Genomic DNA, 12,678 nt, shown 5'->3' with positions numbered 1-12,678 from the left:
CCAGCCACATTTCTAGTTCTCCTACAGTTACTTGTAGCTATTGGCTACCATATTGGACTGTGCACATTTCCATCACTGCAGAAAGTTCTACTGAACCAGGCTGTAAAGAATCCCAGTTCCACCTCCTGTAAGTGGTGTGACCTTGTGTAAGTTACTAAACTTATCCAAGCCTCTGATTCCTTCTCTGTGAAATAGAGCTCGTAATATGTATACCTACCTCATATGGTTGTTATGGAGCTGGAAATAAAACAATATATGTAAATCACCTGGTGCCACTGTCAAGCCTATAGCAGGAGCTTGATAAATGATAGGTAATATCATTGCTTTCATGATTTCATGAGCAGTCATTGAAGGATGTTTCCTAACAGAATGGACATTCTGCATTGGCTAGGATGGACCCGTTCCACTATGTTTGAGTTGTACATTTCAAAGCTTGGTTAAGTGGCTCAGTTCTCAACAGGATAAGCTAGTGGTGTAATTCTGAAGCAATACTCACTTGCTGGCAGGCCAGAAAGGTGGTATCCTAACCCAGCGTGGTAAGAGACTTGTAGTAAGGCTGCAATTCTTGAAACCAGAAAGCCTCATTTTGTGAAAGGCTTTTTCTTTTCTTTTCTTTTTTTCTTTTCTTCTCTCTTTTTCTCTCTCACATTAAACTCAAGTTTTCCATTTTGTTCATGTAGAAAGATGCTCAAGATACCCCATAACCTTTTTGGAAATCTCCCCCCATATAAGAAAACAAACAAAACCCAGCACAGAGAAGCTGTATAACCTGCAGACACCCTCCCATGATGCCTTACTGAACACCAGTCTAAGCTCTAGGAGGGGAGAAATGGGCTGGGAAAGTAGAGAAGGCTTCATATGTGGAGTTTTATTCAACTTTATTAGGAAATAGGGGGTCACAGAATGTTCTTGAGCTAGGGTGACAGGACTAGAGAGGTGCTTTAGCAGGAGGAAGCTGATGCAGGCCTGTAGAACACCAGCTGGGGGGAGCAATGCAACAAATCATGCAGAGCAGTGAGGAGAACAGGGCCACACCGGGGAGCCTTTTAAGGCCTGTGCTCATGACAGCAGTGGGCATGGCTGAGGAGAGGGTGAAGGGGGTCAAGCCCACGAGAACCGGCAATGGCATTGACATTGGGAGTCAGGGATAAAGGTCCCAGGGTCTCAGCATTGAGGCTGCACGCTTGTGTATTCATGTTCAAGAGGCCAGTTTTACCCCCTCAAACTCCTCCAAAGAAGCAATTCTATTCTTCACATGGGCTTAGGACAAAAGCCAGCTCTCTATGAGTGAGGAGTCACAAGAACTGAGTAAAGGGACGCAGGGAAGCAGCCCCAGGATCCTTCCACAGGTTGTTGTTTCTGGCTTAGGAATCATAATAAAGCCTCCCCTTCCAGGTCTACTTGGGCCTCCTGGGTGAATCTCAGACTTCTGAATGTTATGGATGAGTAACATTTTTAAAATGAAGGACCCAATATAAGTTGGACAACTTCTGACTTTGTCAAATAAAGATGTCAAAATACAAATGTCATCCACTATCTCTTGATAAGTCATAAAAGAAAGTTTCACATCAAGGACAATAGGAAAGATCATTTGGGAATATAGTGCAGTTTTGTAAAGTGGAAAAGGTTTAGCTTTAAACAAAATAAATTCATGGCATTTTCACTTTTCTTCCACTTCACTGTGTAGGGGCAGATATCCTGTCTAATACAGACAGTGGTCTGCAAACTTTGTCTGTGGGGACCACTGGTTTATGTGACATTCTAAGATGTTTCCCCTTGCAGTTTTGGCTGTAAGCTTCAGCCCTGATGACCTCAAATCCAGCTGCCCAGCCTCTATGAGCACAAACAAAGTTTGGGGTTTCTGGTGTGACTGTGTCCAACATGGAAGGCCAGGGCAGAATTGGCCTTTTCTAACCTTCTTAAAATGCCAGTGATAGGTGAAAAAGGATCTTAGAACACGTGGCCCCATATTGATATTTTCACATTCAATAATTTCATATTTAGTCTAGAGGGTTAGTGATTCTTTTTTTCATAAAAGAAAATTGCATCCAGAGCTAATTGCTCAATCTAAAATGGATCTGGACATTGTTTAGATGTTGGAAAGGAAATGGTAACACTGTAGAGCTTTAGCAAAGAGGGGAGCATTATTTTAGAACAAAATTTAAATGGAAAGTAATAGGAAATGTAACTCTGTATGGTTTTCAAAGCTTTGATGTGTATAGTCGAAAGAGTATCCCTATTTTGTGCTTTCCTTGACATTTTTCTTGTTTATAAAATGCAAAAGGAAATTCATCAGCACAGGCTCAATCCATTCCCATCCATTGATTGCTAGCCAATCAATGGCCATTGTAATCTGAAAAAAAGTAACACTGGTTTCTATGACCCTTTCCAAGCGCAGCAGTGTTCGGCTAAGCTTAATAAAGAGAAAAACAGCAAGGACCATCTGGAAAACACTCTTCCGGAGTCTCGAAAGATAGTGGCAGCCTCTGCCCAACCTGCTATAAATAAGTGTCTCAGAAACAAAACAAAACAAAACAAAACAAAACAAAAAACACCCGATTTTCAAATCTGTTTCTACTTAATACAGCTGCAATAGGGTTTATTTAGCTTTTCCCTATAGAAGGAAGACTGTTTGCATTTTTATGACAAGGTCCTAAATGTTTTTCACAGCCATTTCCATTGCCATTATTTTGAGGAACAACATACACTTGGACCTGTCTGTTTGCTTCTGCAGCACACAGTGGTGGCCCCAGTGGCCTCTGCACCGCGAAACTGGCCTCCAACGCCCAGATTTATGATCCTGTTTCCTCTCCCAGTGTTGCGACCATCACCCGAATCCTGGCCTGTGAGGGACTGGCAACTTAGAATGACCAAGTGTCACGTGCTGCAAATCAATTATTTATCCGCCTGAGCCCAGCACACTGTGGATCCCTGCCAGCTCGCTGCCTTTCTCTTCATGGTGACAAGGAAGACTTTAACTACTCTTCAAGAGATGCTGGAACTCACCAATGAAGAAATGGTGCTGGCTTGCCAAATCCCTCAATGTTCACCTTTCCATCTTTCCTCACTGGCTAGCATACAAGGGAATCCTACGCATGACATTCTTTGGAAAAGGTCAGCCTACCTTGGATGGCTGCAAAATGAAGTGGCCTATGTTGACTTCTGTACTGAGCAACTGCCCCTATCCTTCACCAGCATCCCCTGCTGCCATATCACTCCCAGAGGTTGGCAGGGGAGGGCTGACTGGGGAACACTTTCCCTGTATAATGAGTGATTCACTTCTCTGCCCTCTCCCTACCCCCCCAAACACCCACTCCATTTCCAGGTATGGGCAGGGCATGGTTTGCCCCCATGACACCTTCCCTGTGTAAGGCATTTCAAGTGACTACCAGAAAGAATATTATTGGCTGAGGGCTTGTCCTGGTGGCAACATTTCATCTGCTGTTGCTGCCTGTAGGCATTACCAGGTGCTAGCTGCCTGAGGGAGGGTTGCTTCAAGGAAACAAATGTGTGTAAAAGGAAACAAAATTGCCAGGGGTGATGGGGGCCAACTGAATTTCAACTTCCAATCATTACGAAAAATGATCCATCTACCAAGAAACTACTGTTGACTTTCTTTCTCAATAGTACTGGAAAACATGGAACTTAGTGGTGGGTAAAGGGCTGCTACAATCTGAAATGAGTCCATTACAATATTACCAGCAGAGCTCTCACAAGTACACTAAAGGGCTAAATTAATTGGCTCAGGCTTAAGATGCTACCAGAGAAATGACAGTGGGGAGGGGCTGGGGGCGGGGGAAGATGTCTGCTGGCTTTGAAGTCATGCCTGGAATCAGGTGCATATGAAAAAGAAATTAGGGAGGAATAAACCTGTTCTCTTTATGAAAAACCAGAGAAGCCACTAGTTCTTACAATGTGCCCCCCAATTACCTATGACTTATAAAATTGCCTGCCTTGAAAAAGTCTCCATACTTATACAGTCTTATAGACCCTTCCACCAACCTTAGAATTAAATCACGCACATGATCCACTTCCAACTGTTAATTAATCATGCCCATGAATTGTATATATAAAAGTCAGAGGGGGGAAATTGTGTCTTTTATTATTTCAAATGGAATTTTCCAGAAAAACACAAAGTACTTATTAAATTTTGGTCTAGACAAGTGGTCCTCAACAGGGCTAATTTTGTCCCAGAGGGGACATTTGGCAAGGTCTGGGGTAGGGGGATGTGGTGCTAATGGTGTCTAGTGGGTGGAGGCCAGGGATGCTGCTAAACATCTTAAGGTGCATGGGACAGTCCCCTGCAACAAGCAATTCTCTGGTCTAAAATGTCAGCAGGGCCAAGGTGAGGAAACCATGCTCCAGATAAAGCCAAATATGCTTGGCCTTTAACATTCATATTTTTTTTAAAAAAGGGAAAGGATCCCATTTTTTTGAAATCTAAGGAAGGTTTACATATATGTTGACTAACATATTTACTCCTTTTCCATATAAATGAAACACATTCTCCATCTGAATCTAGGAACATTAACGAAATACTGTGATGATGGTGGGGGTAGGTATGGGATATTTTAAATGCCTATTTCATCAGTCTAAATGGGTGGAAATTAATATCTCATAAAATAAAATGATTATCTAGTTATGTTCCATACAAAATCAAAATCAATACACTGTATCTTACTTAACCTGCAATTAGAGTTTTAAAAAAACTAAAACAAGGAAATGCTATTCTTTCCCATTTTTTGCTAGCTGGGCACACATTTCTGAGCATGAGGCATTAAAAAACAAATAGGCAGACAAAAACGTTTTTTTAAAAAAACATATTTTTCTAGAGCACAAAAAGCTTCCTGAATCTTTCCTTGTATTTACTATAGATTCAATCATTCTTTAGTGAGCAAAACATGCAGCCCATTCTCTTGGTTATGCTTGCCTGGTTTTCCAAATGCCCTCAAAACTAGGATGATGAATCACATACTTTGGCCCCATTGTGCCAATTAATAGTAAGCAAAAGAATTCCACACAGCCAAGACAGGACTTTCTGCCTGGTTGTGTGTATGGGGGTGGGGAGGGATTCCTCAGCCAATTGCTTTCAGAGAATCTTAAGAACAGGTGTTTCACTTCCCTAAAATTCCTGTCATCCTAGAACATTCTATGTGGTTCTGCATTGCCCCCACGTTGGGGATGGGCTTTGATCCGGAAAAACCTATGTTCCTACAGTCAGCCTGGAGCTTCCAGGCTTAAACGAAGGAAAGAATGGCTGACAGCTACACCATTTCAACCCTTCCAGGCCTCCGTTTCTTTTTCTGAATTATAAGGGAAAAGTGGCCATATACACAAAGGCAAAAATAACAACAATAATAAAAACGCCCAAACACACCCAGTCTTGGCTGCCAGCATGGCCCGATTCTGCTGCTGAAAAAGAACAGTTGCTATAGTGCAGCTGGAGGAGCTTTTCCAGGGAACTGGTAATACCCTGGCTGTTAATTAATTATTTTTCGCCAGAATGTTGGATTCTTCCTGTGCGCCAGTAAACAGTCTGCTTCTGCCATGTGAAACAAAACCAACTCCTTCTGAGGAGCCCAAGGAGGTCAGCCAAGGGTCCCCTGTGAGGGCAGCCCCCTCAGGAGCCAGAGCCACAGGCGCCTGACCTGTAAATCACTGCAGTCCCAAGTTCATTATCCCATCCCTTTCCATCTATTCATGCCATGCCCAGTGCCCAGGGAAGGACCCAGGAATGATGTGATGTGATGATACCACAGTGCCAGCCAAAATCCTTCTGCCTTCCTGAACTCTCCTTTAGCCAGTTTTCTTCATCTGTGGTGCTATGGTTGTGTGAAATTGACCTTCCTTGCATTTATTCTGTCTCCCTCGCAGAAATTTTATTTATGTCCTTGCTCTTGTTCTCATCAAGCTGTCAGGAAGTGACAGTGTGCATCCTCTTTTTTATTTTCTCTCCTTTAAGGCTGGCCCCGGCCCCAAATAACTCACTCTCAGCATGAGGGTGTCTACTGGTGACATTACTCTCCAAGCACAAATCCCTGCAACAGATAGTACTTCAAGCTCCTACTAGAGCAGGTGTCAAGGAATTCTCTGATGGACAAGGACACTGGCCTGAGGTGGGTGGGGTTGAGGAAAGGAAAGGAGTCATTTCATTCAAGCCAGTCCTGCCTGTGCTCCTTCTGCCTTGCTCATTCTATTGGGTTTCTGGGTCCCACATTCCTCATAGAGCATGAGACTGAGCCAACATGCTCATGGGTAGGTTCCATGGGGAACCCCCATCATGGCACCTGAGCTACTGAAAATCAAAATCGCTTGATGCCAGACTGCTGTGGCTACTGACTCAGCCCCCTGCCTCCCACCTGCCATCGAGATGGAGAGCGTTTGTGTCCCCAGAACATCTGGAGGCTGAAGTCACGAGGTTGGTTAGTTTGCTCCAGAGCAGCTCTAACAGAAATGTTTACGTAATTTAAAATTTTTTGTAGGCACATTTAAAAAAAATTTAAAAAGTCAGTAATTTTAATACTCTATCATATTTAACTAATATATTCAAAATATTATCATTTCACCATGTAATCAATGCAAAGATTATTAATGAGCTATTTTGTATTTTTTTTATTAAGTCATAGAAATCCCATGCATCTGTTATATTTAATGCACATCCTAATTTGGACCAACCACTTTTCAAGCACTCTATGGCTGCATGTGGCTAGTGGCTAGTGTGTGGGACAGTGCAGACATGCAACATTTCCATCATCATAGAAAGTTTTATTAGACAGTGCTGTGCTGAAAGACAAAAAAGTTGTGGGAAAAGGAATGACAGGTGTGAGCAGAGTGTGCCCCAAAGCTCTCTAAAATTACTGAGTTGTTGGAGCTAATTACAGCAGAAATTGGAATTACAAGGATTGGGATGTTCAAGGAGCCCAGCCCTATGTCTAAGTAGAAATTAAAATGGGTTTTTATGAAAGGCCCTGGGACCATGCATAGTCTGAATGTGTGTGTCCCCTCCAAATTCCTATGTTGAAATCCTAATCCCCAACCTGATAGTATTAAGAGGTGAGGCATTTATTTGGTGATTAGATCGTGAAAGTGGAGCCTTCATGAATGGGATGAGTACCCTTGTAAAAGAAGCCCCCAAGAACTCACTTGACCCTTCCACCATGTGAGGGCACAGCAAGAAGATACCGATACCATCTCTGAACCAGGAAAAAAAAGCCCTCATCAGACACTGAATCTGCCGAAATCTTGATCTTTGACTTCCCATCCTCCAGAACGGTGAGAAATATGTTTCTATCATTTATAAGCCACCCAGCCTATTTTGTTATAGCAGCCCAGATGGATGAAGGCAGACCATACTCATGTTTTGGGGTGCTGCCCCACAGCAGCGGGAAGGTCAGCAAGTATGATCATGGCTCAAGACATCTGCTGGCTAAGCCGCCTGCATCTTAGCTGTTCTGGTCTGTTCAGGGCAGAGGCTGGGAGAGAAGAACACCAAAATCATGTACTTCTTCCAATAACAATTCTGGGTTTGAATCTAATTTGGTGAAGCAGATACAGAAACGTGATCAAATTATGTGCGCCTGTGTCTGTGTGTGCATGTGTGTTCGTGTGTGTGTTCTTGGTAGGAGAGAGGAGGGTCATGTGTGAACTCCAGAAGTACTAACCTGGCCACCAAAATCAGCTTCTCACCAGCTGCCATCAGAAGACAGTGAAGTGGCAGACTCAAGAGGCTCATCAAACATTGTGAGCCAGGAGGAAAGGCCTTGAGTCTGGAAAGAATGAGATGATGGGCACCCAGGCAGACGATCAGGTGGGAGGGAGAAGTGGTAATCAGAGGCATTCTCCAAAGACAAGAGCTGCCAACTCTACGGCGAGGATGTCACCCTGATCCCCAAATCAAGCTTAATCCAGAATCCTACGCAGGCGTTTGTGTGAGGGAAGAGTGCAATTAGCCATCTTTCCCCCTCATTCTCTGAGGTCTCCCTCATATTCTGATCAGGGAGGCAGCATTCATGTGCACCTCATACATAGATTCAAAGCCCAGTTCCCTGGGTGGCACCAGAATTTCTAGGAGGTTACAGACTACCACCTGGTTGGAAGGGGGCTATGGGGGCTTGTTAATGATACATTTGCATAGCAAGTCCCCTCCTCATTTTCCTATAGATTGTTTATTTGAGACAGTTAGTAGTCAAAAATACCTCACCCACCCTTTGGTCCCATCATGGACTTTGAATTAGTTGCTTAACCTTTCTGAGCCTCAGTTTCCTCACCTACAAGATGGGAATAATCTTGCCGATCTCCCATGGATTTTGTAAAGATTAAACTGGGGCTTATCAGCACGGAGCTACCAAGGGCTAAAACTGGAATATGACACCAGGACCTTCAGGTTCCCAACCAAACATACAAATCTCTGGATCTCTCCTTGCTGGGTCTCCCTTAACAATGATTTACAGCCCCCTCCCCACTGTTGTTCACTCCATCAGTGCCATCATTTAGTCACTCAACTCTCATTTATTAAGCAACAGTTGGGTGGTAGGGACTCCAAGATGAAAAGGCACAGTCTGTCCATCTGACATGTCCATCTGACATTTCAGATCTATCTACTTGGCACATAAGTATGCACTGTGGGTGACTGGGCGGCCCACTGGTGGGCTTCCACCTTCCCCCCAACCGCCACCAATTGGGTACCAGATTTTGCCAAGGTGGAGGGGCCGAAAGATCCAGTAGGAAGAGATCCAGAGATTTGTATGTTTGGTTAGGGGCCTGAAGTTCCTGGTGTCATACTCCAGTTTTAATCCTTCGTGGTCCCATGTTGACAAGTCCCACTTTAATCTTTACAACGTCCATGTGAGATGGGAAAGATTATTCCCATCTCATAGGTAAGGAAACTGAGGCTCAGACAGGTTAAGAGAAATAAATAAGAGACCTGGAGCAGGGGAAGAGGGACATGTTGCCCTCTTAAATCATAACCACCAAAGTCTGAAATCAGATACACAACTGGAAATTCATCTGAGCCTCAGATTCCTTATCTGTAAAATAATTTTTCCATCACAGGGTGGCTGAGAAGGTTTACCACATGTGAAGTGCCTGGCAGACAGAGGCCAACACTACATGTTAGTTCCCTTCCCAATTTATTTCCCTCCACTACCATTCTCTCCAAAATTCTAAGCTTAGGGGAGAAGCCAGAGAACAAATGTTTCCTATTTTCTTATCATAAATTTGGATCACACTGTGCAGGGCTTTCTGCACATCCAGAATATCTCCATTCTGGGTCAATGGATTTGGTAGGCCAGTCCCATCCTCAGCTTCCGGGTCATTACAGCTAGAGCACTCCCAGCAACAGCTCCTCACACACCTTCCAGTCTTTGATTTTTCTTTCTTGTAGTTCAGATGGTCCTGTCTCAGGAACTCTGTATTCTGGATACAAGATTCTGAAATGTATCTTACAGTTCTTCCCCAACTGCCCACCAAACCGAGTTCTCACCCCAGCGACCGGCATCACTTGGAAAACTGTCTTTTCATTTGTTCCTCAGATGAACAGGTTTTCCTGGGCAAAACATCACCAATGGAGGTCTTACCATTTTTTCATCATAAAGGAATCCCCTTGGGTAGTTGAATGGTCCCCTGGGCTGGTGCCAAAGTAGTCACTATCCCCAAGTTCCAGTCTGACTTGGTTCACAGTGCCTGGGCCGCCCTGGGGATGCCTCTAGTGGGCATCTGTCAGGATGAGAAGCGAGTGTCCCTTTGAAGGAGACTGTGTGTATGTGGGGGTGTGGGGGCAGGTGGCTTCTCTGGGCTTGTAAGAGGCAGAGAAACTGGGATGCCACCAAGCTTACGATTCTCTGCCTTCCAGCCCACCCCTGGCTTCTCATGTTCCCATTTGAGAAGAAAACTAGCCTCCATACTGTCCCTTTCCATATTGTCCCCTCCCACCTTGCCACCCCTCTACTGTAACAAAGGCATGTCCACACCACATTTTCAAAGTTATCACAAGTCTCTCAGTCCACCAACAACTAATTCTGATGACTCCATAGGAGCAAGAGAGACATAAGGGAGACATCTAGAAAACGGTGGGAAAGATTCCCTGGGAAAAGCACAGAAAAGCTTGCCTGATGCATGTGAGGCTAAGAATTGTTTTCTCCCTACTGGCTGCTTTTCTCTCTGTTCTAAAGAGAAGCTTCCAAGAATCAGCTAAATAAAGGGATCACACCAGAGGATGCGAGATAATGCTAAACCAACAAAAACAAAGACCCAAATGAAACAGAGAGAGCCATGAGAATACGCGGTTATCAAAACTTTGTTTGGCCATATCTATTTATCATCGCTGCACACCCGGGCTCTGCGGAATATCATTCTGTTGATGTCACTTATCCTCAGCAAAATATTTACACATCCTTGAAAACGCCAGATGAGGGGGGCCGGGCCACGCACTGCCGAAAGCCGCCCCTCAAACCCCATCGCTGGGTTCTGAACAGCCCAGGACGTAAGGGCACGACGGTGGGTGGCACCAGCGGGCACAGGTGAGAGCTACCAACAGTTCCGGGAACAGGGTCACCCAGACGCTGCGCCGTGCCCTGCCCACCTTTCCTCTACCTGACTCTGCAAGCAGCAGCCACATACCCGATATGGTGTCGGCGCCTCCTTGTCCTCCTTTCCTGCCTTTTTCATTGATTAAGTTATCAAACCATTGTTAAAGCTGGGTTGCTTTTTCCTTGGAAAACTGGGCTAAATTCATTAAGCTTCCCTCTGCCATAAAAGGAATATTCATAAAAGTTTGGCAGGCAGAAAGGGAGACTGAGTGAGTGCCATGGTGTGGGTAACAATCCGCTCCTCCAAAGCCACCTTTTTCTTCCGTGCCCCATCCCTCTCTCCATCCATCCGTCGTGCCCCAAACCTACTCCAGGGACTTCTGATAGGGAAACACAAAGCAGCAGCTGTTTGGCAACATTTCTACCCCTCGCCAGCAACTGTGGTGGGATGCCATTTCCCCACCCAGGCGGAGCTTATCCTGAACAATAGTTGGGCTTTAAATGGCAAACAAGCAAACACACAGAGCACAACCCCAACCTCGAAAAAGCCACAGCGGAGAGAAGCAGTAACTCCCTCCGCAGCAAAAGGCGCCACTGAAACGCACGCAAAAATGCAGCGAGAACGTTACTCAGTGCCTAACATGGCAGAAAGCCCGAGCTGGTGCGGCCACCCCGGGACTGGGCACTGGGGGACACCGGGGCTCCTGGGGCGCCGACGCACACTCACCCGGCTCCGGGGGGATGCGGGACTGGCCGCGCGTCACAAAGAGGAGCCCGGCGCAATCTGGCAAAACCCAACTTTCCACCAGGCTCGCCAGGGCCGCCAGATACGTCAACAGAATCCATCTTTCGAAGGGCCTGGAAGGCGCCGGGTTTTCTGGGCCGGGGCAGAACGGCAGATCCGGAGACTGCCCGGTGCGGTGCCCGGGCGCAGAGTCCGCCGTGCACCACCCTCTGCGCCCGGTGCCAGCGCGGGCGGCTGCCCGAAACCCACTTCGGGGCCCCCGCCCCGCCGGTCGGCGCCGCCTCCCCGGCAGTCCCCGGCCCCGCCGGCCAGTGCGCGGCGCCGGGGACAGGAGCGGGGCCCCGGCGCGCCACACGGGCGGCGGCTTCGGCCCGCGTCCCCGCCCCAGCCTGGCCCTCCCCGCCGGCCCCGGCCTCCGGGCGCCGTCCTGCCCCCGGGAGCAGGCCCCTCCCCGGGCGCCGGGCCCCGCCAGGCGCGCCCAGCCCGGCGCGCCCCCTGCGTCCCAGTGGCAGCTCCGCGGGGAGGGCGGGGGTGACCCTGGCCCGCACGGGGGCGCCGCGGCCGCTACCTCGCAATCGCGGCCGCCGCCTCCAGGAAGCCGCGGGGTGGTCGCGGGTGCGGGAACTCTCCGGTCTGGCCTCGCCGCCGGCCGCCTGAAGGGGGTGCGCCGCGGTGGGAGCCGCCGTCGCCGCTGTCACCGAGCCGCTGTCGCCGCCGCCGCTGCTGGTTGTGCGTGAGCGTGTGTACGCCTGTGTCCGGGCGAGTGTGTGTCTGCGTGCGGCGCCCGGCCTTTACTATATACACCAAGGGGTGGGAGGAGGCGGGGAAGGGGAGGGCTTGGGAGAGGCGGCGGAGGAGGGGGAGCAGGAGGGGGGCTAAAGGGTACCCGAGGAGGCGGCGGCGGAGGAGGGACAGGTGATCTCGCCCACGGGGAGGGCGTGGCCGTGGGCGGTGCGGGGTGCCAGGAGGAAGGGGTGTCCGGGGCGGGGAGGGGGACCTTGGGGGGAACGCCGGGGGAGGGCCTGAGGAGCTGGGACCCTACTGCCTCCCGAGGGGCTGGGGACCATTCCAGACCCCAGGATGGAGAAGAGCGAGGAACAGAGCCCAGGAGGGAGGAAGTGGCTGGCTGATGGAAGCGGGGGAGGTGGGAAGGGCCCAGCGATCACCCGAAAATGCCAATTGTGATACCGGTGAAAGATGCTTCTCACAAGGTGGGAGATTAGGAAAGATCAAATTAGTCCACCTACATAATGTAATTTCCATCCAAGAGGTGATTCGTGTATAAATCTAACCTTTATTAAGCGCCTAGTGTTTGCCAGATACTGGGCTAAGAACTGGAGTTACAGGGACGGTGACTGTATGATTGCTGGCCGGTAAATAAGTAGTAGGTGTCAGTTGTACTATTGA

The 12,678-nt window shown here is 47.7% G+C and overlaps 1 protein-coding gene across 2 annotated transcripts in view; it reads right to left on the bottom strand.

The window, feature by feature from the left end:
• RAI2 (retinoic acid induced 2) overlaps window positions 1–12,101 on the bottom strand; it is a 68,287-nt gene extending 56,186 nt beyond the window's left edge. The window contains exon 1 of one of the 2 annotated variants that reach the window (XM_007991169.2): window positions 11,840–12,101. The gene's annotated coding sequence lies outside the window, so the exon portion shown is untranslated. Of the gene's footprint in view, window positions 1–11,253; window positions 11,650–11,839 lie in introns of those variants that run through there. The other variant, XM_007991168.2, reaches the window with a different exon arrangement.
• Window positions 12,102–12,678: the final 577 nt, after the last annotated feature.

This window comes from Chlorocebus sabaeus, chromosome X (assembly GCF_047675955.1).
Source record: "Chlorocebus sabaeus isolate Y175 chromosome X, mChlSab1.0.hap1, whole genome shotgun sequence".
Lineage (NCBI taxonomy): Eukaryota > Metazoa > Chordata > Mammalia > Primates > Cercopithecidae > Chlorocebus > Chlorocebus sabaeus.
The sequence above is the reverse complement of the archived record's forward strand: the minus strand, read 5'-3'. Positions and strand labels throughout refer to the sequence as shown.